This window comes from Lepisosteus platostomus, chromosome 10, assembly GCF_059453375.1.
Source record: "Lepisosteus platostomus isolate fLepPlt1 chromosome 10, fLepPlt1.hap1, whole genome shotgun sequence".
Classification (NCBI taxonomy): Eukaryota; Metazoa; Chordata; class Actinopteri; order Semionotiformes; family Lepisosteidae; genus Lepisosteus; species Lepisosteus platostomus.
This window is the reverse complement of record NC_142620.1, coordinates 6,133,700-6,159,811: the sequence shown is the minus strand read 5'-3', so window position 1 is coordinate 6,159,811 and position 26,112 is coordinate 6,133,700. Positions and strand designations below refer to the sequence as shown.

The following is a 26,112-nucleotide window of genomic DNA, read 5'->3' as shown; positions in this document are numbered from 1 at the left end:
TCCCTCTTCAACTTCTTTCAATACCCTGTAGCAATCAAGGTGACTTCTACAAGTTTCACTACAGCTTCGGGGACTCTGTGAAACCAGATGATTAAAAAATAAAGTGTTAAATGTACAGCGTTAAGTTTGAAAATACTGTATAAGTGAGTTTGGATATTGTGTTTTTAGAAACATATGCACTTGTGTTCTGTTATTAATGTAGTCTACTCATTTTTGGTACCTTCTTATTACATTATAATTCATAACTGTTTAAAAAGCTTCATATAAATCTTTGCTAAAGCAACTTTTGGTCAGGGCTATAAATAAATCTGGTGGCTACTGTATTTTTGTCACTGCCAAAGTTGCAGGGCAGAAGGATTATAGAGTACTTGTAAAATGCACTTTACCATACTTTACCTGTATGATGTAGAAATACAATTTAATCTTGTGTCAGACCATTGTGTTAGCTACATACAGTATGCAGAACAATACTTTTTTACATGTTCTGCAACAGAACAGTGAACTAAGTGACCCACCTTTTCCTCTGCATCCATGTGCAAGTAACAGTCACACTTCCAGTTCAAAGATCTCTGCATTTCGATTTAAGCATGGATCTCTTTTCACTTACAGTTTTTAATAGGTTAGTTGACTCTGTTTTTCAGAAATTTTGTGAGGCATGGAGTGGATTTTCCCGGGCTCGTACAGACTACTGTATAAGTTAAATTTGCCTTTTTAGACTGAATACTACAGAAACTCTCAAACACATTCACTTTTGTTTTTGTCTTTTTCCTTTTCCTTAAAAAAAGAGTTGATGCTTCTTTTTAACATGTATTATGCTTTTCACCAATCTAAGGACTTGTTAAACTTCAGGAAAGAACTTGAAGTAAAGGCACTAAGTTAAAGAACAGAAACTACATCTGAAAAATACTCAGGTGTTTATGTTGACACATCATTAATATTTCAAGACATTGTGAAGAAGCAAAAAACAAATATTAGGATATATAGCTGGGAAATGTAGAACATTTTACTGCTGTGGAATCGGTCCAGAGAAAAGCATACTGGGACTTCCTAAAAAATTCCTAAACTGACAGGCTGAAAAAAATAAAAGGTTTTTATTTGGGAGCAGAGAAGACTATGCGATGACCTCAAATATTCAACATCCTCGGATTTCAAAATCAGCATTGAAACACAAATTATGGAACACAAGTAGCAAAATCTTGGAAGGACATCAGGAGGAACGTCTTCACACAAAGTATTCTGGGAGTCTGGAAGAGGCTGCCCGGCCATGTTGAAGCTGATACACTACAGAAGTGTCTGGAGGAGATCTTCGGGAAAATTAGCTACTGGCAAACGTACTAGATGTGCTGAATTCTCTCCTCTCGTTTGTAATCTTTCTTATCTTCTGGTTGAACATTATAATCAACGCCTGGATTGGATGGTGAAGTGGAACTTTGTTTTAATCATGTAAATCATCGATCACAGTAGAGAAAACAACAGCTACCTGTCATCAAGTAATAATAATAATAATAATAATAATAATAATAATAATAATTGCTTATACTTATATAGCGCTTTTCTGGACACTCCACTCAAAGCGCTTTACAGGTAATGGGGACTCCCCTCCACCACCACCAATGTGCAGCATCCACCTGGATGATGCGACGGTAGCCATAGTGCGCCAGAACGCTCACCACACATCAGCTATTAGTGGGGAGGAGAGCAGAGTAATGAAACCAATTCATAGATGGGGATTATTAGGAGGCCATGTTTGGTAAGGGCCAATGGGAAATTTGGCCAGGACGCTGGGGTTACACCCCTACTCTTGACCACAGACCACAGAGAGTCAGGACCTCGGTTTTACGTCTCATCCGAAAGACGGCGCCTGTTTACGGTATAGTGTCCCCGTCACTATACTGGGGCATTAGGACCCACATGGACCGCAGGGTGAGCGCCTCCTGCTGGCCCCACTAACACCTTCCAGCAGCAACCTTAGTTTTCTACTATTTCAACTATCAACCAAGTTGTTCAACTATGTGAGCGCAGTGAAATCAACAACTCTCTGGAGCAAAGCCAGAGGTGAAAACTGCGGATTCAAACACACTGGCCTGCCTTTGTTCACTTCAGTATATCGATTCTTTTTATTTCATTTTTTATTAGGAAAGAAAGAGTGAAAAGATGTATAACAAAGGTCTTTGAATTATCTAGGCTATATTTCTTCTGTACAAAGTTACAGAAGGAATGCTGTTATGCGTAAATGAGTAGATGGTCTAAACAGAGTGAAACACAGCACTAATTACTTATGGACTTCTCATTCTCTGCTAGTGAAAGCTCATTGGTCTTTGAGGAATAAACCATCAATCAGCTCATAAGTGATCCCCTGACCTTGCAAGTCCAAAAGCATAAAAGACAACCAACAAATTAAAGTGTTCAAAAGTCTTATGATGGCTCATGCATCAAACTGCAAGATAGTGTTCTTGGCATGCACTCTACTTTTGCTATATTGTCCCCTAAAATACTGCGATTTGCAAAATCTTCTACTATTAACAGCCCCCCTTCTGACAAAGTCGAAGACTGGGAACAAAATGTTGTGATGAATATAAAGGAATTTTGTCATTGTTTTTTCTCACTATTGAAATTTCTAGAGAATGCCAGTCTACAAACACTTTTCTTTTTAAATTGCATTAGATATTATCAACAAAGCCTTAAATAAAATGCCCATTGAGTCCTGTGCATTGCTTTTCAATCACAATCATTAAAGCTCGCACGTGTTCTTGGATAATCAAATACCAGTAGATGAGTTGTCTGTCACTCCACAAAATGAAAAGAAAATATCTTGGCAGACCATAAGATGAAGCAATTTACAAGGTATGAAAACAAATTGCTTTCACTAGCATCCTGAAAGCTAGAGTGTATAGGTTAATAAGAATGACAATTTGCCAAGATGCAAAATCTATTCTTTTTACCCTTCCATGTCAAAACCTGATATAAGCAACTAACATTGCCCTTTCTAAATAAAATCACGTCAGATTGTACATACTGTGCAAAGCTTTTCAATTCCAGAGATTTCTACGTATCCACTCCATAAGAACAACCGTGTGCACAGACATAAAATCTGGACCTTAACAGCTACAGTATGTACTCTGACTTTTGAGTTCATGCTTAGCAATATTGTATGGGAGGTTTAATGATTCATTAATAGCATCTCTGTAGAACTTGGCGTTGTTGGGTGCACAGAACTAAAAGATAATATCTGTAAAACACCAAATAGTATCTCACATTCGACTGAGCTTTAGCTACCTTAACATTGTTAATTCATAAGTTTTTGTTTTGCACTCCTCTTTATGCACCCATGCTAACATGGAATTGAGGTAAAGGTATTATCCATCACAAACAAATGTACAAACCCTACAGAGATTAAATTAGAGGCCCTATCTAAACAGAAGTCTTATATAAATCCTTTGGTCAAAATTCCAATCCAAGACTCACCAGATCCATCCTTACTTTAAAGTCGTTGCACATAGAGTACAGTACATGTTTTGTGTTCAGGATTCTTGTAACACTATTCCCAGGTCCTGCATATGTCCAGTAGATAAAAAAAAAGCTGACATAACTTGGCAGCTCTGATATAACTCCCTTTGCTGTGTCTTTAATGTTTTGCTAAGTAAACAAATAAGGAGTCATTCTCCAGTGGACTGGCTGCTGCCTGTCATTGAATATTTTCTGCTGACAGTCGGGGCTCTCTGAATGGCTCCTTCGGGGTCCAGCCCCCACTGTCTGTTCAGTCTGGGTTAGTGAGTGTCTTGTGACCAGAGGACCTCAGATTTGTGGCTGTATTGCTCTGAACTCTCCTTCGTTTCCCAGCGTGCATGCTACATTAAACTCCAGTTGTATTGCTTCTTTTTCTTTCTGATATGGTGGTATGTAGACATTTTTTACTTGAGATATTACATAGATTAGGGCTTCCATGTGCGTGGATTTTGAATGGACCTTCTTTTTAGATTTGTCTTTTTATCCTTTTGTATCCTTTTTATAATTTTTTAAAATCTATAATTTCTGCCTTTAGCTAGCATATTAAAATATTAAAGAATGATATGTTTTATAGGAGTGACTCATAACGGGGATGGTTCCAGCATGTGATAGTGTATGTCCCATCATTTTTGAGGATTGTAAGAAAGTAGCAGTGCTGTAGGAGGGAAGGCTGATGTATTTCTGTGATTGCCGGAGCACATGCCTCGTCTATCTGTCTGTCATGATTGTGAATAAGTATTCGCTCTTTTTCCAGTCTCAAGGAGATGGAACTGTGTCATGACAGAATACTCAGAATTCATTCATATTCATGCCACCCATAAATCACTTGAACTACAGTACTCTTCTCTCCTACCCTAAACGTAGAAGGGTGTTCATTCTAATACATATATAGTATATTATGCGATGATTATTTTGGACTAGTTCTCAATATTAGAGAGAGGAACTGTCTGAAACTCCCCAGTCGAAGTGCAGCTGTACCATACTGATGAGGCCTAAGAAGGGCAAGACAGCTGTGTAAAGCAGCTTGAGTTGACTTGCTACAGTATATGCAAAGTAGAATTAAATGCTTCTTCAGATAGTTCTGCTTTCAATTATTATGAAACTGTCACAGCTTCTGTGACATCATTCTTCATTTATACCAGTTTGTTCATGTTCTTAAACACCACAAATAAACTTTATTTTATATAACGCCTTTAAAGGTGGCTTCTCAAAGCGCTTACAAACATGGGATGGTGTTTCTTATAACCACTCTTTCTACAGATCTATACTGCATCCTACATGAGAAGATATATTACATACAGAAAATGAGATGTCAGCCATGTTTGTTGTTTTAAAGGGCAGCCAAAGCAATACAGGAAGAACACAATGAGAACTTAAGCAGAGGCCCCACTAATTCTTCGGACAGTGGAGGAAAAACAATTACCAAGACACAGTAGAAGGGATTTGGAGCAGGATATCAAAAATGCCACTGTGTTTCCAAACAGATGTTCCCACTTCTGAAACGCTCATGATTAAAACCCTCAGAATCCAGGTTGACAGCTTTTGAAATATATCAGCCACCCCTGACATTCCTGTTCCCATAGCAACATGGTGCATGAAAACTCACATGCAGAAACTGTATGAAGAAGAATTTTAAAAAGTAAGCTTTAGGGATTTCTAGGGAAAAACACTGCAGTGAAACAGAGGGACATCTTTAAAAGAACAAAAGGAAGAGGGCTGCAGTAATTCATCATTGATTATGAATGATTAGAATCCAAAGCTACCACACCTACAGAATACAGAAAAACCCAATCTAACCAGGATAGCAACTTTTCTTGCTACTGTCATGTTCTTCAAAAAGTAAGAATGTTTTTTGGTGAGGTGACACATTTTTTTTTATGAACTGGTGTTTCACAATGACTTAGGTCAATAAGAAAACTGACTACTTACAGTATACAGTATACTCTTAGAAATACAACAACTACTGAATCTTCTCCTGCTACCAAAGTGGTAAATCATGTACATTACATTAATGAGAACATTAGTGTTTGTGAATGCAGCAGAAACACAAGTTTGCTGAATATCTGTATTGGGTTGGTAAATATGTTTTGGAAGAAAAAAAGAAGGAAAAGAAAACACACGGTTTAACGCTTTGTGCAGTGCACTCCGATACCAGTAATATAAGTGACCTAATTTTAAAACTCAGACAGGCATGTGGGCATATGTACGATCAACAGACTTCTGTCTTACTTCAGAGCAGATGGTTTGAAATCTACTTTTTAATTTATGTCACACACAGTGCTGTATTCCCGGGAGATCTGCACCTCTGTTTTTTGCTTCCCTCAGTGGCCTCTGCCACAGTACAAAAATGTCAAAGTTTCTCGATTCTGTTACACTTTCTGAAATCCTGACAATGTCAGAGTTATCTGTAGCCATAGCCACTTTATCCTTGAAAAGATGATCTATTGATGCCATTCTTAGGTTGACCGGTTAATCTGAAACTCCTCACTCTTAAAGTCCATGATAGTGCAGAGATAAACAACAGAAAAACAAAACAGGAACAATATTCTGTGAAAAAGGGAATTAGTGGTCCTCTAGAAGAAACTCTTAGCTGGATCTGAGTTGTACAAAGCAATTTGTTAGTTCAATTACCGGAATTGCAAATAATGTTTAAAATGTCTTTTTTACTACACATTTCTATTTAGCTATTTAATAGAATTTTAAGGAGAATGTAGATATGGGAAATCAAAATGTATTATACAGCATGGGCATTGTAAGAATCTGCCCAATTCACTATTTAACCAGTTCTTCAAAAAAGAAATTCTCTAGTCTCTAGATACCAACAAAAGAAACAACTTTTTTTTTCAATGATTAGCATTAAAGGCAGAACTGAAACTGTTTCCCTCCAGGAAAAAATCAAGCTCTCTGTCATTATGAGGTAGACATTATCACATTATTAGCACATACAGTATTTTAGCAAGATGTGTGAATCAATTAAGTGAAATGTAGTGACGTATTATTCATTTTTTTAAAGCAAAAAAATGGTTATATGTCAGGATTGGTCTCGTACATTTCAAAGCATCAAATCAAATGCTCTTTTTAAAGCATTCCCTTCTCACCAAAGATATTAATGTGAAGATGAACTTCCCGCAGTGGTGTTCCATGCGGACCATCAAGTTTTTTTTTTTTAAAAGACAAAAAGAAAAAAAAACTAGTGCACACTTCATTACAGAACAGATTGCTTGAAGACACTTACTTTTAATATGATTAAATACCAACTGGGGAAAAAAAACATTCAAAGGAACAGATGTTAACATTCATAATTAGATACTGGGCAAGCAGGAAACACAGTATTCAATAGGCCTGAATAAAAACAAACACACACTCACACACAACTACAGTCCCCTGTAAAAAAAACTACTAAACCACGAAAACCACATCCAGAAACCATTCATACGAAGGAGAGCAGTGGAGTCAGTGTGTGTGGAAGGGATTGAAGATAACAGATTGTTCCCCTTCTTGTAAAGATTACACCTTGCCTCAGCAAACAGATGCCGAGAAACAATTTGGATGGAAATTGTCTTTGAAAAAGGAAAACAAACACATAGAGGCAACCAAATGAATATAATTTTAATTGTAAAAGCTCCAGCTTGCTTACATAGGATATTGTGATGTTGTGATGAAATTATTTGCTATTATATTATTATTATTTATTATTTATTGTTGTATCCTTGTGGTTTTCAGATTCCAGACTACAGGCTTAATGTATGATCCAAATACAATAACCCTTTTTGTGACTTCAATCTCATATTTCCAATTAAGAAAGAGATTTCTCACTTTCTGTTTAAGCTGTCTTACTTTATGCTTTAGAGGAACCTCTGGTTATAAATTTAAAGAGGATTATTATTATTTTAATAGAAGAAAAGGTCTCTACAATTGGAATATGCTTGAACATTTCATTAGGAATTAAAAATCCTTCCTGGACAGTTAACTTTAAGATCTGACATTCTTAATTTTGTGTAGTATTTTACACATCTTTTGTCTCAAAAGCTTGGCTTAAAAATTCATGTCTAATAAATTCATTATGCAAGGTTTTCTTGTAGCTTATGGTAATACCTTATAATGCTGTTGTGGGTAATTAAATCGCAGTGCAAAATGAATGCAAAACCTTAAGTCATTAGGTCTGGCTCCCTCCCACACACATTGCGAGTCTTGTCCAAGATTATTATTAGAATAGAGAATATGCTGAAACCTTAACAAAGAGCAATTTGAAGAGAATCAATATAAAACTGATGTACCTTAATTTATTGCAGCGTTCTTCTGCGACAATCTGGCAAGTGAACTATACATGCCAATTTACATAAACCACTTTGACTGGCATCTAATAATCTTTTCTAACTTTCAATTTAAAACACACTGATTTACGTCCTTTCAATCCTTCCATCTGTAGCCGAGCAGGGCTCGGGTATACAGTATATTAGTGGTTGCGAAGTAGATTGAGGAGGATTTTACTCATTTTCCCCATGCAGAACACAACTGGACTCTTCAGAATGTTTATGAAGAATCTGCACACGGTTATGAAATGTGGAGTTCTTACAAAAAAGAAAAGTAAATTAGGCAGTTTTCATCACCATGGAGTAATATCCATGCTAGAATTGAAGGTGTTCATGCACATTAATAAGACGTTGCTCTCTGCAGGAATTAGATATTGAAAATACCCAAAGGCATCCCTACAGAAATCTGTATTCCAGTTCTGCAGATAAAAAATTCTGTTTTTTTTTTTTCCTTTTTAAGATTCAGATGATTTAAATCAGTCTGCACTTTGTGGAAAGCACTACATGTTTTGGAATTAAAGACACATGCACTGGAAAGCATTATCTATATGCTGGCTAGCAGGGACATTCTAGTCTTTCTGTTGTATGGCAAATATCTCTGCAGCATTCTTCCACACAAAGAGCAGTCGCGCACTGCGGTGGTGTGCGGCACAGGGCTGGGAATGAGATCACTCGTTTGCACAGTATGTATATGCCTAACTTTCACTGTACACACTGTAACGGGCATGGACGTGCACAGCGTGATGGCTGTAGTTAATGTTGCATTCACTGGGTATTCTACTGCAGATAATGATATTATGATGTGAAAAGAATTCTGCTGTTACTGTGTTAAATTGTGGCTTGTGTCAAATACTACTGAGTCAAAAAAGAGTGTGGCATGTGCAGACAGCACTGAAACTACAATCTATAGAAATATACGTAGGAAATGCAGACATATGTACATACTGTACAGTATATACTTACTAAGCAGTATGTACTCAACATGAAAGATAGCATAGACTGCAACAGCTTGTGCCACTCTGTTCTATATACTTATTCCTTTCTCAGGTGCTGTCTTTGATAATTGCTTTTGCTTTTGTATTAGCCTGTCATTTGTGATGTGAGACAGAGGGGGAAAGCAGAGATTGTCATATCCTCCTTAGAGGATGAGAGTGCATGTTAATCTGTAAAAGTTTGTTCTGTCTCTTGCTATTGGTCTGTTCCTTTCTGTCAATATTTTCACAAAAGGAAGGCTACAAATGACAGGAGGCCATTTGGTCAGTTGTTTGTTTCGCCAGCAGTGAAATCAATCTAAGGATTTCATCCAGTCCTTTTCCAGCAGAAGCCAAGGTATCGAGTTTGACAGCATGACTGGGTAGCTTTTTCCAGACTCCCATCATCTTCTGTGTAAAAATGTTTTGGGTACAATTCGTATAGATCCAAAGTTTGATCATTGCAAGATAATAATTAAAAGAAAAGTCATAAATATCAGGCAATGTACATGCACAGACCCTGGTTAATTCAGAATTCAGCTCGGGTGATGGTTAATTTTCAAAATGGGGACTCAGAAATTATAGGTACAGTTCCTGTTCGACACAGGGGTTCCTGCAGTCAATGTGTAATGGATTGTGTGAATGGATTAGGCAACATCCATCACACTGGTCTATTTGGGGAACATGGGGACAGATCTGCACCCATATATTGGGCGCAAAGATGGAAGATTAGAGGAGCCAAATGTAAATTCAAGCAACTCCTTCACCAATTTGGAATTTCTGTTTTCCATGTAATAATCGGTATCGGTTTTGCAGCGCAAATTTTTTTTTTCGGCAAAGCTAATCGATTTTCAGACAACGTGAGTTTGCTTCCATTCTCATTACAGTTTGCAATTTCCACCACAGATTACATGATGACCCATCAGTGGCTCCCTTGTTTCTGTATTACCGATCACTCGTCTAGCGCCAGATAAGAACAAAGCCTATGCATCAGCCTGACAGCTTGCAAACAGAAAACAGGCTTGTAGGATTGGATTTAAATCCCAGGTGTGAGAGATAATTACCACATCACTCATGCAGCAACTGAAAAATGGTATTTCAACAAGAAAAATTACATTCCCTTTCCAGTGCCAACAAAAATCATTTCAGAGGCATCGCACTGATACAGTGTATAATTTACTCATTAGAGTGCTGTTTTGCAAGGACAAAAATTAGGCGGTCTTGTATACACCCTGACAAGAAAAAAATTACTGTTATCCAAGAGGCAGTAACATCCTGGAAATTGAAAAGCGAAATAAGGGGTTTGTTACCCACCTAATGTATAAGCATGCCTGCCAAAACACTCTCCGTGGGGGGTAGGAACCATCACAAAATCATTGCCAGTGTGCAATATCACGAACTCCCACTGTAATTGGATGGAAAATATTCCCCAGCTCCATTTGTGAAAAAGCCGCACTTTTCCGGAGATGACTGCAGGTTAGCCGGTGTTTTTTGTTTCTCGCGACAGTGTTGAAAAAGAAAACGTATTTTTGCACTTCATGGCTTTAGTATTTTAGAATGTCATGTTTTAAAAACATGACATCCATTCATGTTTCAGTGTCTCATGAACCTAAACCATGAATCTTAAACGGTGATTTGTGGGGGGAATATGGAAAGTAGAAGGATTTTCATTAACTGCTTAGTCCCAACCAGGCTTTTGCTGAACTGCAAGGTAACCTAGCAAACTATGGGCACAGGGCAGGGCACACCTTCTCTCAGAAATAAAAGGACATACTGTACAGTATGTAGCCATGCAGAAAGTCCTGCTTGCATTAATAATGGCTCTTAGCACATTGTTAATGGATGTAAAAGATGACAAATGCAAAAGGTACAGACTTAAACATCACAACAAATTCACAATTGGCCTATGGACATCTTCCAAAGTTTGTTAACTTTATACCCACCTGTTGTTAAGGGTTGCATTGCATGCTGTGAAGGAGAGTAGTGATTCCACAAACCATTTCTCACAGACATGCCAAATCGCCCACCTAACACCAGAAGATTTCTGAAGCCATGATCTATGTTAGAAAAGTGGCTAATTAAAAGTGCCCTGAGTGCTTTATCATTTAAATGTGTGCTTGATTGTTACTTGGGAACCGATAATTGAAAAGACTGTGAAAATAACGAAGAAGCTGGATATGCCGAACGAGGTTTGACGAGTGCATTTATGGATGAGGATATGGGATATATTTAAAGGATATTTGTGTCAATAGAAGGCTTTATAGAGAACCAGCTTAAAGGGTTAGTAAGTAAAAACTGTTTTACACAACTTTACAACATGTTTTAGAGGTGCTAGGGGTAATGTCATAATTAATTCAGTTCTTCTCTTGATACTCGAGGCGCTTAATTTGCAAGCATGGTTTTTCACTTGTTACAGTGAGCAGCTTACCCTTTAAAGTGATTAATACATTTCAAGGGAGCCTGTATTGTAAAATAAACACAATAACATTATAAGATTAACTACACCAGATAGATGGTTTAACAGGATAATATATCCCCTTTAAAAATTGAACCCTCATCAGAAAGAGCGAAAAAGATTGCAACCTTCCTAAGCAAATGCTTCATGTCTTTCGATGCCGATATTGATTTTTAAACTGTTGGGCCGATTAGTGTCTATTCCTGTATTTGCTGGGACTTTATTTCTTATGAAGGAAATGAGTGGGTGGCACGGGTGAATTAATCTTGTCTTTTGTTTTGGCTTGAAGTGCAATTGAGCAGATCAGAGCAGATAGAGTTATGAACTTGTTTTCCAGTGCTCCTGAGTATGGTCTGGTCTCTATAGAGCATTGAAGGACCATCAGAGCAAGTTGAATTTAACCTTTATTAAGTTTTACCCTTAAGTGGAAATGTAACCAATGACTGTATTTATATTTTCAAGACTGCTTATAGAGCTTTGTGATGTCTCTGTTTTATATGAGCTCAAGGAAGTGGTTGGCTTCTTTTATTTTTGTAAGATTGTTTTACATTTAGTTATTGTTCTCTGAAGTCCAATACTGAAGTGAATATTATAATTAATAATAATTGCTTACACTTATATAGCGCGTTTCTGAATACTCCACTCAAAGGGCTTTACAGGTAATGGAGACTCCCCTCCACCACCACCAATGTGCAGCATCCACCTGGATGATTATTATCCACCTGAATGAATATTGGTAAAATATAGACTTAATGGATTAAATAAATTAAAACTATTAATTAACAACAATTTACAGTAGTATTAATACTGTTTCCTGATTATAATTTGTACAGAGATACTGTGTATTCAAGCAGAAATGAAATGGCAAGAACCTATAACAGAGTAACAGGTATGTAAACTGTTGATGTACAGTAATGCTTAATAATGTACAGTATGATATGATGGTTTCTAGTATTTTAATTTCTAGAATTTAGAAACAAAGGTGGGGAAGACACACTGGACTGGTGGTTATTGCTGCAATCTGTACCTGGGTGGCGTCTGTGTGGAATTTCACAGGCTTATTTTCCCTGTCCTCACAAGCGATTTTGCTGGATGCTCCTGTTTTGTCCCACAATCCAACAACATGCTGGTTAGGTTAATTGTCCTGTTGCCCTATGGAGGCCTGACTTTCTGTGCAGGGTGTGGTCTGGCCATAAAGCCCCGTGTGTCCTAGATGAGCTCGGGTTTGCCAGTAAGCAGCTCTCTGAAAAAGCATGGGTGGACATACGGTAAGCTATATATATACAGTGAGCTATGGATATGGATTTAAGACATTTACAAGTGCAGTGTAACAACAACAAAGGAATTTTGGAATAACTACATACAGTATTTGTGTTTTTTCTAGCAAATCACTATACAAACAGAGTTATAAACCTGCAGGGTTCCAGAGTTAATAAGTCATCTCATTCTTTAAATTATAAACTAATTTGGATGCTAAATTGAAACATTTTTTTTACTGTTTTTTCTGTGGATAACAAGGCACCATAATTAAGTTGTGCAGTGACAGACTAACATTACTTTGTCTTTCATTGAAACGTTTCTTGTTCACTGTGCTGTACAAGGAGCTAAGCAATTATTTGGTTAGAAAAAAAATATGGTACAGAGATTAGAGCAGCATTAACTGTACATTTGTGCATTATATTTCATTGACGTAAACGTACTCAAGAGTGCTGGTGGGTAAGTATTTTATTTATTAAAATTTCTATTTATGCATTTGTTTTAGAACTTCTCTGTAAAAAAAACTGAAAGCATTCTGCTTCAAAATATGAATTAATGGTATTTACTGCTTTTCCCTGCTAATCCTCAGAAAACGATTCCTCAAGGTGTTTGGTTTATATCCAGCATAATTCCAGTCTCATTGGACGGAAGATTTCCCTTTCCCCTGGGAGGCAAGTCAAAGCCTGCTTAAGATCTGCTGTTTCTTGGACTTCGGGCTCTGCCTCAATACTGCCGATAGCAATGTTCACATGTGTCTCAGTGGAGCAGTGCCCTTACAAGGGAGAATCTATTGCAATTCCATTTGATTTGCTGTATCCAGTTGCGGAAGGGGTTCAGGTATGGTTACATTCCCCATAGACATTCATACTTTCATACAAATACCAATTTGTAAAAAATTCCAGGTACAGTACAGGCAACGAGAAAGTCATAGCGTGCGTAATGAAATTCCTCACTGCACACAGCACGAAAGCATCCCTAGTTTCAAGTGTGACTGGAAAAAATGGTGTGAATCCTATGGAGTTCTAATGATTATTTACATTTTTCCATCACTTATTTTCTAAATGGCCAGAAACTTAAAACCAGGTATGAATTCAGGGGCTTGCAACAGAAGGGACCCTGAATACAAGGCTTATTATTTAAGGAAAACAGCAAACTAGCAGTGCCAGGCTTCTGGCACTGGTTGGAAACAGGGATAGATAGAGCATACTCTGTAGTGAGTTCTTATGTGTGCTGCGTGCTTTATTGGATCAACTGAGGTCAATAAGCAAAGTTCTGACCCTTTAAGAAGAGCATACAAACCAATGCATAAGAATGGATGTGCTTTTCAAAGCCGACTGGAAAAGAAAATAGGATTCTTCTCTCCTCTGAGCCTCCCACAGACAGAAAGAGCTTTCTTGCTGCTTCTCTTTTCCTTTCTGTGCAGTTGAGAGCTTAAGCTAAATTAATGTGACCACATTATAAATGTGCCTTGGCTTGTAATTCTTAAAAGAACAGGTGTGCTTAGGGTACAAGGTAGCATGGTACCTGTACTACCAGATAATAGTATTTCTAAATCCTTTTTCACAGACCTGGGCCCACTCAGTACTGGGATAAGACACCTCTGAGGAAATCGAGGCTGCTGTTGGTGTTGGTGTTGGTGGTGTTGATAGAGCAGTAGGTGGTGCTCTTCCAGACTTAGATCCTGACTACATGGTGATTAAACATTTCATGACACTATAAGATTATGAAAGTTAACTTTGCTGTCCTGGCAAAATTCACTCTGGTCTTGAACAGTCTGTCTTTTCCAAACTTTTTAACTCAATTGGCAAAGCAGTTTCTGCCTGATCTGGCGTGTAGTAGGGTTGTTAGTATAGAATGCCAGATGAGCATCACCCATGTGGTCTTCACTTCAGTGGTAGGAGATGTGACTCTGCTCCTACCTGGAAAGTCCTGTGAAATCCTTTACAATCCTTTGCTAGGAAAGGAATTTAAAAGTAGACCAATTACAAAAGAAGAATTCAATGCTAAAAAATACAATAACTTCACCAGAGCCATGCCATCTTGGAAATAAATGCTTTCTGCTTCACACTAAAAATAATGTGAGCTTTAGGATAATCTTAATCAATCAGATAAAAATCTCTCCGTATTACCTTATGCACTGCATGTCTCATTAGGGAACAAAAAGAGAAAGGTTGTGTATGAAAAAACGTCAAAATCAGGCCTCAAGCTGAAGAGAACAAAAGGTCAAATCCAGGAATGAATCTGTGAAGGAGAATGACATTGGAATTCTTAACATAATCTCAGCCTTTCCCTCACAGATTCCCATCATCTCAGTACAAACTCTTATCCCACATAGATTCTTATTTTCATGCTCACTGCTTTATGCTCATTATTGTGAGTCAAATGCATAAAGGGAACAAGCAGATGACTAGTCATATAGAGATATGGTTCATTAATTACCGGACTACTAATAAGACTGTTGTAATGGGAACATTTGCATATAGCAGCAAGGCTAGAATTCTCTGAACAGATGTGTTGATTATGAAAAGATCAGATTTCAGTTCCTGGCAGCCACCTTTAAATATTAATGTGGCAGACATTTAATCGGTTGCTAAAAATCTAATAAGTTTGCTTCAAAAAAATACTTGAATGTATTTAGTAGTAGAGGGAATTAAACATTTGGATAACCTTTACTTTTCCCATTAATCCACCTCCTGTTGCAGTACCATGTACAGTGTAAAAACACAAGAGACAGAGTTCACTTTTTAAATATCTGTAATCCCATAGTATTTTAAGAATGGTGTTTTTTCATTATCGCCCTGAAAGTAATTGTTTCCAATGGGCATTTGGGGTGGTATTTGAAACAATACTGACAAGTCTGCTCATTAGGAAGTTTTTCCAATACAGGCAGAGGGAGGTGATGGGTGAAGGGTCAGCAGAGACCCAGGAGGCACCACAGAAATCCGGAAATAAGTTCATAGCAGAGACCTCCACAACGAGCAGGCATTTAAATCAGTTCTAGAAATTATGATGTATGGAAAGCCAAGACATTTTTGGCCGTTATGCACCACTTATACCGACAAAGTAAAGCAATGGTAAATATCACTAATAAAAAATGACATGAATTACACAAGATGCAAAGTCGGAATAATTCCTGCCTAAAGACAATGAGAGGCTCAGTGGGAGATTGAATAAAGAAGCATCACAAGTCTGGCTCAGTCCTAAGAAACAGCTGCTACAGTATCTTCCAAAGGTTAAGCTGACAGGTCCTAAATGGGAGTGTGATCCCTGGTACAGTTTGATGCAAGGTTCATCTTCCTTTTTTCGTCAAAACACTACAAATACAACAGATGAACAGTGTTTATAGGAAGTACTGTAGCTGGTCTCAAGATTTGATGCATTTTACTTTCATACAGTATCTTGGTTGGTTAAGCAAGTCTTTTTTATGGAATCAACACGTTAGAAGACAGCAATTGTATTCACTTCCTCATCTGTCTTGCTGCATCTCCCCCTGTATTTCACCCTGGTGTTTATAGCCGAGATTCAGGAACCCCCACGGTTCCTTCAGAAACTAAACCCCAGTGTTTTTTTCTAGAACAAAAAACAAGATGGTGATGGTGGAGCTATTGAGTTGAAGTTTAGCTTTTAAGGTTTTCAGAATAGCAGTAGTGTTATTTACAGTACCATAATTCTTCTGCACAGTTATGCATTATGCTTGAATGTGGGGTTCTAAATGAGAGGAAGTTTCTGAAAAGTCTAGAAAAGAGCTTTTCCAGAAATAGAAATCTGAGGGTCCCAGCTTGGTCTTTGTGGTCAGTTTGTGCAGTCTTCAGTGGGAGTAACAAGAAATCTTTCTAGACCTGGCCATTGTGAAAGCAGATATTCAGTGCTTATTCAAAAACTATAAAAGACCGGGTGGTTCAGTGAGGATTAATGTGAAAATGGAGCTGAAGTGCCGATGCCATCAAAATTGTAGCTGCCCATTGTAGTCTCCCTGGAGATTAGCAGACTCCAAAATATTACAAAAAGAGCTGTGAATAAAAAAAAAGAATAGAGTAACAATTATCCCAAAAGTGTTTTAGAAGCGATACAGATAATGGCTGATTGCATGATATGTTTTTTTTTCTTTCTAAAGTGAATGTCAATTATCACGTTGAGCTCTCTCCGGCAACCCGGTCTCCAGACAAAAGGAGAACTAACAAAATACCTCGTTAGTACTGCAGAAAGATGCATTTCTCCTTGCATGACTTTGCACTCTCTTTGTGGTATATTTTCTGTGAAGCAAAAAAATTGTTTTGTGGTTTCTCTCTGTGTCACTCCCTGAGAAGAAATGCGAAGCTCGAGCCATAGGACTGGGGACTCGTCACGTTACCCCCAGTCCGAACGTTTAGATCCAAACATGCTGAAAGAGCTAGAACCTGTTGTTTTGGGCGCAAGAGCTCCATCTGGCATTCCGTTCCAGTTTCAGTTTCACTCGCTTAGCCTGTCTTCACCTTTGGAGCCCGCAGATGTTGTCTGTTGCCGTAAGGCCCTGCAATAATTAGAGGAGTAGCCTGGAAAACAGGTTAATGCAGTGTTTTCCAACCCTGGTTCAAGCAGAAGGCTGTGTCTCCAACTGAGTTCTTTATCACAGGCTAATTGATTGAAGTTTTCAGTTTTTAAAAAGGATTAAGATCCACAATAACTTACAGACTATGTTTGATGCTAAATTATGACATTAATCTTTTTAGCAAAGGTTCTTTGTAACCAGCTAGAAACATACATTTTTCACCTTATACACAGTGATCAGTCAGGCTTTCAGAAAACTTGATTTGCCTCTGGTAATGTATGGTGCCTTATAATAATTTCTTGAGAGACAGAAAAAGCATTTGATCATTTAGACTGGAACTATCATTGGATAGCCCTTGAACATTTTGGTTTTAGTCATTGAGTTCTTAACATGAAATCTACTCTATTTCAGTGACTTCCAAAATTGTGTTTCGTGGTACACTGGAGTGGACGGTTCAATGCAACAAAACCTTCATTAACAATGGAATGGTTATGGTACAATCAATAGGTTTGTTGTAAAACATACCCTCTGGTAAGAACAAACTATGAACTTTAAAGTAATCAACCCAGAAAATATAGTTTTAATAATAATAATAAAAGCATTTCACAGGTTATGGTGACTCCCCTCCGCCACCACCAATGTTTAGCCCCACCTGGATGATGCGACGCCAGCCATAGTACTCTCACCACACATCAGCCCTCAGTGGGGAGGAGAGCAGAGTGATGAATCCAGTTCATACAGTGCATGGGGATTATTGGGAGGCCATGATTAGTAAAGGCCAATGAGAAATTTGGCCAGGACTCCGGGATTAATACTGCTACTCTTTTCAAGAAGCGCCCTGGGATTTTTAATGGCCACAGAGTGTCCAGTCCTCGGATTTGCGTCTCATCCAATGGATGGAAGTAAAACTGTCAAAAAAAGATCTACTTTGTTCACTGCGTTCCATACTGTATGGGTTTGTCTGTATGTAGGTATGGAGTCTAGGTTGTGTGTATTTTGAACACTACTGTAACAAATCAGGCTGTGTTATTGTACTTGCAAGATGGACTGGTCATTAATAGTTTTTACAATATAATTTTAATTTGTGGACATAGTTTCTAAATGCTTTGAATAGCCTCCTCTCATCTGTAACCGGTTGGCAAGTACTTATAACATTAAAGTAAAATCCATACAGAATATCCCTTTTCAAGGCAAAGCGTCTGTTTCTGCAAACTGCTAAGGGAGGACAGAATTTAATGGGTATATAATACATTTTGCCTTCAAATGTTGTGCATTCTAATTTTCCTAAATATCAGAAAATGCAAAATAATTCTTCTCCCTTTAAAAGTAATTACTATGAAGCAAGGGCCTGCAATTTACCAGACTAGTTTAAAGATACTGTATACTGCAGTTATGCCAGTTAAGGTCAAAGAACAATGAATGAGAAGAACAAAAGAGGGATCCTGCTATAAAAGACTCATCATAATGCATTCTACAAAGTGTCAGTCTTTAGCTTTGTAGTGCAGTGCTACTGACGCTATTATTGACATGCCACACATAGCAAATGACTGCAGCCTTCTGCTAATAAGTGGATATTGAAAGCAGTCATTCTTAGCCTAGACGGAAGAGGACACAGAGAGATGGAGTATCTCTTTTCAAAGCATTGCTTCCATGTCTGTGAACTGCAAAGGGAATGCAGGACAGGATTAAAAGGGTCGTAAAACAGTTAAGCCTGCACAGCATCAGTACTTGGTCAATTTAAGACAAGTGCTATATGATATTAAACCTACTGTTCCCAAGAAAGTAAAAGTAAAGTTCAAATTCAGATTTCCAATGACTTCAATAGTGCAAACTCTGCAAAGAATACATAGCTCTGGTACATTTAATATATGCTGATATTATAGTTGATAATTATTTAACTGGTGTTCCATTTGTAACATATAGGTCCATATACAGTCCAAATGTATACAGTATATTTTTATTGTATTATGCAAATTCCATAAAGGGTATACAGACATATTTCACTATGCACCTACTGTACCTGTACACTTCATTGCAATCAGACTGTATTTACAACATATTTTGGCATTCATTTTCTGTGCTGTAGAATGAGAACGTCAAACTCATTTTCTGTTAGACCGGGGGTCTCAGAAGCAGGTCCTGGAGGGCCTTGTGTCTTCTGGTTTTTATTCCAGCCTGAGTGGTCAATTAAAGGTTTGGCCTAATTATTTTCAAAATTAGACATACTGTATATACACTGTAGAATTTGTCATGTTTTTTTTTACAGTTGGTTACTCAAGACATAAGCTTCATTAAAGGTACAGTTACTGATAATTCAGCAGAGAGCCTGAGTAGAATTATAGCAATTATGCAGCTAATTAAATAATTAGACCAACTTTGTAACTGAGAATGTGGCTGAAACAAAGACAGAGACACCAGGCACTCTAGGAATGGAGACTGAGATCCCTGTGACTTTAAGAGTCTGTAAGACCTGTTAGAGCTATGAGGTTATTTGAAAGCAACAAAAAAGGGCTCACAACAGAAACAATACCACACCAAGACTAAAAATACAGATGCACGTTGCAGTGATGCTTCTGTCCTTGATGCTTCCTGCTTTAATGGCTATCTGCCACTCAGATAAGGGTGGACTTCATTTTAAAATGCCCCTAGACCCTTACTATCTCCCTCTAAGCCCTTCTTGAAACTGCATGTTTTGGGGTTTATCCAGTTGGCAGGTGAGAAAAATGTGTGTTGGTTCTGGTGATGTAAAACAGGAGGTGAACAATCACATTTGCTTTATATACATACAATACTGTGCAGCACGATTCTGTAGTGAGCGAAACAATCAGTTTAAATTCTTTCTTGAAGAAAGGTACTTCATATCTTCGCATGTGCATCACATTACTGCATTGAGGTGTTTCACCTTCCAGTTTCTCTGTTCATTGACGCTGAGTTTTAAAAATCAACGATCAGCCAAGTGATATTCATAAGTCTAAACCGGTACAATGAAGTGTGAGTGCGTTAGTAATCTTACTTTTTAAAAACAGAGATCACTATTAAGGCTGATTTATAGGTGCCAAATACTGTAGGTGTTAAGTGTCTGAACATTTATTAAATGGAACCCTTTCTTAAATAATCAGAATGTAATGAAGTGCGTTTTTTTAATTCAGTTTATCATCTGGTTCCCTAAGAGAGCACGCATTCCCAGTAGAGATGTCCACATATCGCAGGTTTTGAGATGTGATTCTCCAGGTTATGCAGGATTTAAGAACTAAGTGACTTTTTACAATTAGAACTGAGTTAGTGAGAAGTCATTGTGCTCAAAGTAATGACTGTAATGACTGTTGTTCTCAAAGACATTTTCAAAATACAAAAAAGGGCATGCTGAAAATTACAGAGGTAGGCTTGAAACCTTCCACAGTTTCGATCATGACACACAGTTAAAATCATTTGGGGGAAAAAGGAATATAAAAACATATTTAAAGGACATAAAATGTTGAGAACATTTCAAACTGACATATATTGTGGTAAAAATGTGGTGATTTTGTTTTCAGCCTGTCACTGCAACATTTAATTAAACCCAATGTGACTTATTCTAACCCATGAATCATTTATTCCAGCCAAGTCTCTAATAAATAGTAATGGCAAAGATGGCCACAGTTTTATTTAGTGACTGTTTACATTGCAAGACACACACTAAGAGACTGGTGTTTCAAAGCAATTCAATTACATGTGGCTATGAATGCACAAAAGGCAGACATTGACAGCTTCTCATTTTGGGTTAGCAATTTATCTTTAGACTGGTGTAACATGAAGAGGAGAGAGCTCCACCTCCTATGAGACCCTGACAGTTAAATATTGATATTTCAGAATTATTAACTGGAGACAAAAGAGAGGGAAATGCCTGACCGGTACATGTAAAACATGATCGTTTTTTTTTTTTGTTCAGCATTATAAAGACGAATCAATGATAATAAGTTTCCATAAATTTGAAGTTCTCAGTTCAGACAAAAGTCCTGGGTTCAAAACCTCACAGAACTAATTTCTCCTGTGTAAGCTTAACTCAGCATTCACTCAAAGTTCCCCCAGAAACTATAGAATATTTCAGTCTGTGAAGAGTTTTGTACCAAACCAGTAGTAAAATTATCATAATACAGTGCATTTTGAGTCCATGTGTTGAAGCTGGATTCTCTGTGAATTCTACAGTGCGCATTGAACCAGCAGAGCAGGGGTTCAGTTTCTGATCTGAAGTTTCTGTCTGTACGCAAAGAACAAGCATGATGTCCTGAACAGTTGAATCAGTACAAATGTACAAATAATTACCAAAGCTGTGCGGAATTATAAATGAATTTATGTGCTCTGAATTTTCAATCTGACTCCCTTTCATCTCTCTCTTGCAGATCAGACATCAAGAGTATTTGCAAGTTATTCTTCAATATGTTGTGATGCAGGTGTGTAAAAGACTTCATACCCTTTGTTTTCTTTGATCAGTCCTTTGTGACCTGTCTCCTGTCCACTGATTCTAAAGCATAGTTGATACTGTGATTCTCTCTTCCAGAATCCCCTGGGACTGTGCCTTGATAGAGCTGAGCTTCTTCCTCCCTGGAACTGCTGGCATCGATAACATAGGGTGCAAATGAGATTTCACCCTCTTGAAGAAGTAAGTTGGCCTTTTCTATTAATTAAGCTGAAGGTAAAATGTGCTACTTGTTAATCTAATACGATTGGTAATGCTAGTGCAAGAATAATTAGTTGAAACATGAGCCACAAATTGCCCAAGCATATTAATTATCCCTGCACTGCTCCCTTTTTGTCAGCACAACTTTATCAAAGCTACAGACTCCTCCAATTTTTTGGAAGTACAAGGGATGTTATGGAAGAGGAAGATCTGTACTTTTTAAAACGTACTGTACTGAGATAAAAGAGCCTCAAGCATGTAATCTGTACTTCTCATAGCAATGCTAGAAAATCCTGTTTAATACCAAATTTTCATATGTGTTTGCACCGAATCGATCACAGCCCCCAGTGTTCTTTTGTACTTCACTTTCAGAGCATCAAGTTTGCTGCTGTTTAATTTTTCATTCAAGGAATATTTATATACTGTATATATATAACTGCACAATTTTTACATTTAGTTTTGTTCTAAGACTGCTGAGAAGTGGAAAGCAGTGAAGCTGCACTGCCATGCTTGTTATTGAAATATACAGGGATTTATTTAATCCTGCATCTTACCAAGGAGCATTCTACACCACAAAGAAACGTGGCTTAACGCGTTTATTTAAATAATGCATTCGTAGCATTCACCGAAAATGTGTTTGACACTTCCCACAAAATGGTTCTGGCATTCTCTTTTATCAGGAGATTGAAAGTGCCAGTGGCTTAGTGACCTGTAGACAAGGAAGATGAAATATTTAAAGCAAGGGGATTAACTTCTTCAAAAATACATACTCTAGGACACCCTTTCTGATTTGCCTTGATAGGAAAGACAGACCCTGTCAGAATTATTTCAAATGTAGCTGATGGCTTTGCGGTGCCTTGTGACCGGTGGTACCACAAGAATTCTTCCACGGATGCTGTTTTTTTAGAAAAACATGTCCTTGTTTGCAAAAGGTACTTAATGAGCAATCTGCTTCACCTAATTAAATCTGCTATCCTGTTTATGAATTAATATGGCTAGTATGTAAATATTGGTCCTTGAGAAATCTGTTTTAAAAAATAAACCTTATCTAGTTTTTTACTTACAGAACCTACTGTAGCTAAGAATTGAACATGGATCTGTTGCCTACCTGCAGTCTATTAAAAAGTAACGCGCCAAGGGATCTACATTTATCTCTGGCTATGTTTTGAGCTAGCCACACTAGAAACTTTGAGAAATGCTGCATCGGTATTCATCATATTGAAAAGGCCATGAAATACAAATTGAAAGGTCTGAAGTTTTCAAGCAGCTGTTGTTCATTGTCTTTATTACTGTGCATGTCTGTGAATCAATGGTAATTTAACTCTGAAGTACTAGTTTCTACATAATGCAAAAAGTATTCAAAAAGCCTCTCGGTATTGAACAAGATTCCTCTCATTTTCCTCAACAGTATTGTGCCTTCTTAGAAAAAACTAAATGCTTTCACAACACTTTGTATACAGTATGTATTTCATTTCTAGAAGATCTTTTTTTAACAATGCCTGTTCCTTGACCACTGACTAATCATGGCAATTTCAGTTAACAATAAGACAGGTTACGTAAAACTCCAGTAAAAATGCTTTAGGTCATCTCATTACAAATATTACATCTGAAGTTTAAGGACACAGCAGAGTTCTCAGGATCCGTCCTGGTTTGCACTCAGTATCTTATATGTTTAAGTAGTCAGATGTTTTAATGATGTCTTTTTTGTGTGAAATTAGCTGAAGGAAATGCTGAATGCAAAATGTTTAGATTTGATAGTACAGTACTACCTTGATAGTACAGATAGTTGACTTGTGTCTGGATAAACACAGTTTATATTTAACATAATTTATTTGTGCTTATAACAACAGAATGGGTGTAGATGCAAAATGATGGTGCTCTCCTGTAGATATTCTTGAAGAAATTTGACATACCCAGTACTTCAATGGAAATTCTAACTTGTCTTTTCTTACATCTACTGTAAGTGCAGACTGAAATGAAACTCTTTCTGTAAACTGGGGCTATAATCAGACACTGGTCTTAGACTTCATGTAAATGTCTGGTTATGTAATGTTTTACAAAAATGGGGTTTAAAGTTTCATTAAACCCTGTGAACTTGCAAAATCATAAAAAAATGGCCTGTCCTCGTGGTCTTTAAGACTTAAAAAAGTGACAGATTGGAAATCTTTGCAGTTCTTGGAGCAGTGATAGAGTATAATGTGTTCTTTTCAGCTGGATGGTTTTGAACCTTGTTTTTAATGTAGGGCTGGTGCTGCACTCCCACGCAAGTGAGCCCCCTCTGTGAAGAAGGTCACGAGTTTTAATCTACACTCTGCCACTCAGGCAACCACAAAGAGTGTGTTTATGGCCAATTTTTCTCATTCCGTCCGTTTCCCCATTATACAACTCCACAAGCACCACTGCTTCATAATGACACCTGCTGAGTGCAGCGGGACTGGAGCGATTGCAAGCAGATCAGCAAGTTTCAGAGCCTGTCAGGTCTCACTCCTTGCGCAGGGGAGAGTGTGTCGGCAGAGCCAGTTCGTATTCTTCCACGCCGGCACCCTGCTCTTCCTTCTGAGTGAACACACTGACCTCTGGGTCACCTTGAAGGAGATCTGAAAGCTCAGATCGCTCAGTCTCGTCACCCGCGTGGTCCAGTACAGTCGCCGCGTGGTTGAGGGTGCAGGCGGGGGGGCGCGGCCGCCTGCTGAACTATCACGGCGGCGCAGCAGCAGGCCGACCGGCGAGCCGCTTTCATTTGCGACGGGGAAAAGCTGTATTCCTTCCGGAGAAGTAAAATAAACCGGCACCCTCCCCTGCGGGTCACACCGTGCGCCGCTGCTTGTAAGACACAGGCGCTGGCGGTCTCCGGTCTCGTCGCGCACGGATGCAGCCCTGCCTCTGTGCCACGCCACCTCTCCCCATCCACCCCAGCGAGATGAGAATTCACTAGAAAGTACAGACAGTGTCCTTGATGACACTTGGCAGAGCTTCTAGCACATTCATTGCATTTTAAATAAACACGTCAGCAGGGCTTTTCTGTCACACATATCAACCACCGCTCTACATGTGCGGTAGATGTCATGCCGTTTTGTTGCCTTTCATATGGCTAAAACCCTCTTGTAAGTGAAGTTTAAAAGGTTTAACTGAGCCTTTTGCCACCAATTAAGTAACATTCGTTAATTAAATTGCAGCTTACTACCTCATAATTGCATGTCAGTCTTCTTAAAGGTTTTACCACTATACAGTACTCAAATTCTTCCCGGCTTCTCTAATTAGAGAAGCATTTTTGTTTATTTTACTTTGTTTATTGTCAGATCACTTTGAATTGTGCACACTGTGTGTGACATGGTGCAGTCATTAAGTCAAGTTCTATTCAAGCAAGTTTACACTTTATCCTTCACGCAGGTCCATTGAAGGCAGGAAGATTTTCATGGGGTCAAATTCAATTTATTTTTCCATTTGCCTTTGGAGCTGTTTATTTTTATTTATATATATATTTTGTATTTCTGTTCCCCAGAGTGGCTGTTGCTCAGTGCGCTGGTGATTGGATTTGAAGCCTTGCATCTCTAGTTCTCCCGTCCTTTTGTCCTCCTCCATCACTGGTGATGATCACAAATCATTTCCACTGTAAGACTTTGAGCAGCCTGTGTTGAATATGTTGAGCTGCTTCCAAATGAATGGCTTTCTGTGGATGAACCTTCCATCACATACAATTGGTGCTAATTGACACTGGATCAAAACCTCTCAAAGAAGCCAAATGGAGTGGAATGAGGTGAATTGCTTGCAGTGTATGTATTTGATCTTGCTACATTTAGGTTATCTGAAAGCTACTTTTACCAGCAAGACGAAATGAAGAGACTATTTCACCAGCAAGACTGAATTAAAGAATTTCTTTTCAAGTGCGAGACTCTCTCATGCAATCAGTCCTGGTCCTCTCTAAAGATAGTTTTAGCACAGGGAAGAAAAAACATTTCTAAATGTACTTTTTAATTTTTCAGTCCAGCTTAATTATTGTTCTTTAGTGGTGCATGGACCTTTAAAACCACAAAACTGTTTCTATGAAAATAAACCTCAAAATCTTGAAAAACTGAAACTAAACACAAAAAGCCAAAACAGTAACACTATTGAGGTTAACATGCAGTTTATAGGGTAAAAATAATTGTGTTCAGCACATTACACATCATTGTTTTCCCCAGAACTTATTTTATTTTTGGTGTTGAATAGATCAAAGAAAACCACATGGTGATGTAACATGATTATTTTTGTGCACCCAAAGCCAAGGCAAAGTAATCCGTCTGTAGGTGTCAGCAGTGATTAAATCTGAGGAGCTATCTTTGTTTGGATATGAAAAGGAATAAAATAGTTTTCTATAATGTAATTGTAATATCAACAGCAAAAAAATAAAATCAATAAAAATGTAAAACAGCCAAACACCAACT

General features: G+C 37.9%; 1 long non-coding RNA gene across 4 annotated transcripts in view; it reads left to right on the top strand.

The window, feature by feature from the left end:
• LOC148653112 (uncharacterized) overlaps nt 1-26,112 on the top strand; it is a 93,811-nt gene that overhangs the window by 20,018 nt on the left and 47,681 nt on the right. For 3 of the 4 annotated variants that reach the window (XR_015941604.1, XR_015941602.1, XR_015941601.1), the window contains 3 exons: nt 21,411-21,461; nt 21,569-21,670; nt 25,191-26,104. This is a non-coding gene — a long non-coding RNA (uncharacterized LOC148653112). Of the gene's footprint in view, nt 1-21,410; nt 21,462-21,568; nt 21,671-25,190; nt 26,105-26,112 lie in introns of those variants that run through there. The other variant, XR_015941603.1, reaches the window with a different exon arrangement.